We start from the raw sequence: 6,000 nt of genomic DNA, 5'->3' as shown, positions 1-6,000 counted from the left end.
AAGTATAGCGTAGAGGCAATATCCAGAAGCAGGTCTGAGAAACAAATGTGTGAAATTGATGATACCCCCCACTCCCCTCTATGACACCTTCAGGATTTTATTTTATTTTTTATTTTATTTTATTTTTTAAAAGATTTTATTTATTTATTTGCGACAGAGAGAATGAGAGAGAGAGAGTACATGAGAGGGGGGAGGGTCAGAGGGAGAAGCAGGCTCCCTGCCGAGCAGGGAGCCCGATGTGGGACTCGATCCCAGGACTCCAGGATCATGACCTGAGCCGAAGGCAGTCGCTTAACCAACTGAGCCACCCAGGCGCCCCAGGATTTTACCTTTTATTATGAGTATGGAAATATCATGTGTGATGAGATGAAAGAAGAGCAAATAATACTTCCATCTTGAGGTGCTTTTTACTCTTCAGGATAATTTTTTCTCCTAATGGCAAACTCCATCTTGCAAAAATGGTATCTTCAATATATTGACAAATTTTGAATAGAAAATATCAAACTAAATGACACCATTGGCAGGTTGTTGTGGTTTTTTTTGGTTTGTTTAATGCTCTCATTGCTTGTTTTGATTCAGGGTTTAGTACAGTGCCTTGCAGAGGCTGGTAAAATGTAGAATGTATCACCCACTTCAAAGATTGAAGCTTACTTTGAATTAAGTTCTACTGATCGTTGCTATGAAACACAGAAAATATTATTTCATGTCTCTGAGATGGGGTTCTTTATCTGTAAAATATGACTGATGCTAAATATCAGGTGATTATGAAGATGAAGTAAAATGGTGTATTAATAACATTTGATAGAGGACCTGTCTTACAGTAGACAAAGTAAATGCCAGCTGCACATAAATGTCTATGGAATTGAACAATTGTCCTTTGTTCTTATCTTATTTTTAGAGACAGCAAATTTAAACACTTGTTGGTTAACATGTTGTATTTACTAAATCTTGGTAACTTGGAAACTGAAACAATATTGCCACTTCAAGTACATGAGGGGAGGTGGTGGGGGTAGGGGAGGGGATTGGAAAAGTTCTGCTTCAGGTAGTGATAGACTAGACCATTTTGGTTCATCCTTCTGACTAAATGTATTTTTTTTTTTTTTAAGATTTTATTTATTTGACAGAGAGAGACACAGCGAGAGAGGGAACACAAGCAGGGGGAGTGGGAGAGGGAGAAGCAGGCTTCCCACTGAGCAGGGAGCCTAGGGCAGGACTTGATCCCAGAACCCTGGGAGCAGGGCCTGAGCCAAAGGCAGATGCTTAACGACTAAGCCACCCAGGTGCCCCCTGACTAAATACATGCTGAGGTTGATAGAAAGTCAATCTGAAGGCATGAGAGAGCAACGAGAGAAGTAAAACTTTGTGGACCAAGATGGAAGAGAGGAGGGAAGCCAAGAATGGTGAGCCTGGCACTTGAGACTGCTTTCTTCCTTAAGGTGGTTGTCAATTTCAGAAGCAGAAGCTGAAAATCTGAAAAGTTTGGTTTTAAAATTATTTTTGAATAGGTAACATATTCATAAGGTACAACATTTACAGCATACAGGGACAATAGTGAAAGTTTCCTTTTCATTCCTGTTCTTTGGATACTATTTCCCTTTCCAGGGGGCGACCAAGGTTACACACAATATATTCTTGTGTGTCTGAAAATTAGTACAAAGTTCTAGATAGATTTCTAAGGAGTCGCATGGCAGATCCATCAGTGCCTGTTTGAAGCTAGTTTACCACTCAAATAAAGCTATAGTTTGGGTCAGTCACTTTCAACCAATATTCTTAAATATTTGTTTAGATAATGTATTGAGGGGAAAATAATTTTATTTTTTAATTTTTAAAAATTTATTTATTTATTATTTTTAAGGATTTTATTTATTTATTTGAGAGAGAGAGAAAGAGCGAGCTCAAGTGGGGGTGGGGCTGAGGGAGAAAGAAGCAGACTCCCACTGAGCAGGGAGTCCAATACGGGGCTTGATCCCAGGACCTGGAGATCATGACCTGGACCAAAGGCAGATGCTTAACTGTTTGAGTCACCCAGGTGCTCCTATTTATTTATTTTAGAGAGAGAGAGAGCACGAAGGGCAGAGGGAAAGGGAGAGAGAATCTCTAGCAGACTGTGCTGAGCAGAGTCCACCTTGGGGCCCGGAGCCCATCTTGGGACTTGAAGCCTGACTTGGGGCTTGATCTCACAATCCTGAGATCACGACCTGAGCAGAAACTGAGAGTGGGTAGCCCAAACGATGGACCCACTCAGGAGCCCCAGAGGGGAAGATAATTTTAAAATAAATGTTGTGTGTAGATATCAATCCACTTATTCCATTCATTAGCCAATATTCCAAAAAAAAAAAAAGGTAAAAATATTTGCTATAAGTTTTGTAGTTTTCCTCTATCTTCTATTTTCTTTTATGAGTTATGAGCTTTTCAAACCACACAAATTTGTGAGAGCCACGGACACTGTGTGTGGGTCTTGCAAAAATACTCAACATAGACGTGTTGGCATAATGAGGACTTCTTAAAGCCTCCACTAGAACTGTTGTCTACATTGGTTAGAGTGGGGTCAATTTAACTTTTTCTTAGTGTCGGTTGCCTCTAAAAATCTGAATTAATTATAATTTACTCTATTCATCCTCTTCAAGTTAACTTCACACTGTTTTAATTAATATCCTTATCTAAATGTATGCTGTTTCTTGTTCCTTTTTTGTATTCTTCTATTTTACCATGTAGCTTTAAAATTAGAGGCCTCCTGTTTTAACTTCCCACCCATTCTAATTTTCCCACTTACTGAATGTTTTTAATTTTTAATCAATCTTTATTTTTAATATCAATCTGCTTCTTTAAATTTTAATTTATTTCATTAAAAAAATTCTAGCTTTTGAATGTTTGTCCTTATTTCATTATTGTTTATAGTCTGTGCTTATTATTGATTTATCTGTATAAGAGAGAAGTACCAGAACTTAGTCAAAAAGAGGCATGGACCTACCAAGTTTAAGGAAATTGATTTTAATTTATAATAATTGGGAAAGGCAAGGGTTTGAAAGATAGCCAGCTGGTATCATCATCCAAATTTGTCTATATTACTGATTTTAACCGTTACATTTAGACATTCCAGAAGGATTACAACTTGTTTGTTTATTCCATTTCTTGGCTAAGATTGGGAATTGTATTTCCCAGAATCCCTTTTCCCACATCATTCCAGGTTAGAATTGGACAAAAGAAGAATTTGTATGGGATTTGGAAAGTGCATGAAATTGAAGCTGTTATGCTCAGAAAGTCATTGCCATCAAACTGGGTGATGGTAGAAGTACCTAGTGAGTCCTACCTTGTCCTTTTTTATCTCAAATCAGTGTCTTGCCTCTCTTGCCACCTACTGGTCCTGCTAACCCATGGCAGCCCCTGACCTACACTGGATGTGTGTAGCTACAAAAAGGTGACTATTTCCTAAAGGTGACAACTGGAAGAGACCTCTCCGTGAATTCTCCCTTTGCAGTCCCACTTTGGCAAGCAGCTGAGCTTGGTTTGTTGGATTTCTCTACCAGCTCTAGTTTGTCCACTCACACCTTGCCTATTTTTCTGATTCTCTGACTCCCTTACCAGACCTTCACTTTTGAAACTCTTCTTATATTTGTGTAAGGTCCAATTATTATAATAAATCCCTAATTCTCATTATATTTACAGTGGCTCTGTTTTCCTACTCATACACTTGGAATCTTTTGATCTTTATGCTCTGTTGTCTTTATTGCTTCAACAGTATCTTTCCTTTTGGCTGCAAAATGGCCACCACAACCAACCATTATGCTCTCACATGACATTACCACAAGCAAGAAGCAGGAGTATTGGCACCTAAAGGTCTTTCTCTTTATATTCTTCTCCTATTTCAGGGATGAAAAATTTTACCAGAAAGCCTTAGCAGAATCTTCCTTAAGTCTTCAGTCAGAACAGTATCAGGTACCTCCCTCTGGCCACTGACAAATGGAGCGGATTGCCATAATTGGTTTATGTGGTCCTGCATCCTGGCTGCACATAAGGATAACCTGGAAGCTTTTAGAACATACTTTCACCTGTGCCCAACTTGCATAGATTCTGATTTAATTGCTCTGGGGTTATGCTTTGGTATTTGTAAAATTCTCCCATGGCTTGGCTCAAACATGATTCATTCTCTGGAGCAACAAAACAAAACAAAACAGCAGACAAAATCAGAGTTCTGTACAAGGAAGAAGGTAGAAATGCCTGTAGGGTAGACAATCAAGAGTGACTTAGGACTTTTTATTCTATTTTATTTATTTATTTTAAGTAATCTCTACATCCAACATGGGGCTTGAACTCATGATCTCAAGATCAAGAATCGCATGTTCTTCTGACTGAGCCAACCAGGTGACCCAGGATTTAAAAAAAAATTTTCTTACTATCTCATTTAAGGATGATCGATAGAGGGGCACCTGGGTGGCTCTGTCGGTTAGGCATCCAACTCTTTACCTCAGCTCAGGTCTTGATCTTAGGGTCATGAGTTCAAGTTCCACACTGAGCTCCATGTGGGCGTGGAGCCTACTTAAAAAAAAAGTTTGATCTACAGAATAGACAGCAATATGACTAAAATCACCATCATTTGCATCATATAAAATCATTAAGCACTACCATATTTTATATATTATTTGAAGCATATGTTCCATTTTGATTAACTCTAGGAAATTTAATAGGACAGCTATTCTTCCATTCCTTACTTACTTGAACTAAAGTCATCTTGAATGTGCTACCAGACTATGTTGCACAGGGCTTAATAAATAACTATTTCTTTTTGGGGCGCATAACATTTAAAAAAATCTAAATAAACATACAGGGACACCTGGGTGGCTCAGTCTGTTAAGGGGCTGTTTTCGACTCAGGTCATGATTTCCGGGTCCTGAGATCAAGCCCCATGTCGGGCTCCTGGCTCAGCGAAGAATCTGCTTCTCCCTCTCCCTCTGCCACTCCCCTTGCTCATGCTTTCTCTCTCTCTGTATCTCTCTGTCTCGAATAAATAAAATCTTAAAAACAAACAAACAAATAAATAAACAGACAAATCCCTTATCAGGAAAAATATTAAGTGATTTTCAGAAATTTCACCTAGCCTTGTCAAAGATTTGATGAGGTGATATTCCAGTTAAAGAAACTATAGAATGCTAAGACGTTCTGGGGTCGACTTTGATCAGAGTATCCCAGTCCAGCTATCTCTTTGCCAAATATGCTTTTGCTAAGACCCACAGAAAGAAAAAAAAGGTATAACTTTGAGTGTAAGAAAGTATGTGTTCCAATATGCAGGTTACTTGAAGGAAAGGAAACACATAGGGTCCTTCATTTTAGGATCAAATCCAGCTACTAAGAATATTAGTCACTGAAAGGCACATTCCAGAAATGTACCAAATCTAAAGTATTGGCTGATTTACTCTGTCACTCATTAGCATCATAGCTTTCTTTTCTTTTCTTTTCTTTTTTAAAGATTTATTTATTTGAGAGAGAGAGAGAGGGAGAGAGCATGCGAATGGGGAAGGGGCAGATGGAGAAAGAGAAGGTGAGAAGGGGACACCCACTGAGTTGGAGGTGGCCTCTGGTGGGGGTTTGATCTCAGGACCCTGAGTTGGACGCCCAACCTACTGAGCCCCATAGCTTTCTTTTTTTAAAGTTTATTTTTTTAGTAATCTCTACGTCCAAATGTGGGGCTTAAACTCACAACCCGAAGATCAAGGGTTACATGCCCTTCTGACTGAGCCAGTCAGGCACCCCTAGCATCATCACTTTTGATAGGCCAGTTCTCTAAGGATTGGTGAGCAACTTCACCTTTTAAAATGAAATCATGCTTAATCAGTGTCTGCAAATTGGAGAAGTTACAGGCTATACTTTACTTAAGCAACATGATTGCTTTTATCTTACAGAAAGAAAATTGGTTTTAAAATTGTATATTTATTTTTAAATATATTCACATGGTTCAGAATTTAAAAGGAGTACCTATGAAGACATCATACCAAAACCAACCAA

This window comes from Mirounga angustirostris, unplaced genomic scaffold (assembly GCF_029215605.1).
Source record: "Mirounga angustirostris isolate CCGP_5_RB_7025 unplaced genomic scaffold, mMirAng1.0.hap1 SCAF_8, whole genome shotgun sequence".
Taxonomy (NCBI): Eukaryota; Metazoa; Chordata; class Mammalia; order Carnivora; family Phocidae; genus Mirounga; species Mirounga angustirostris.
Note: the sequence above shows the minus strand (reverse complement) of the source record.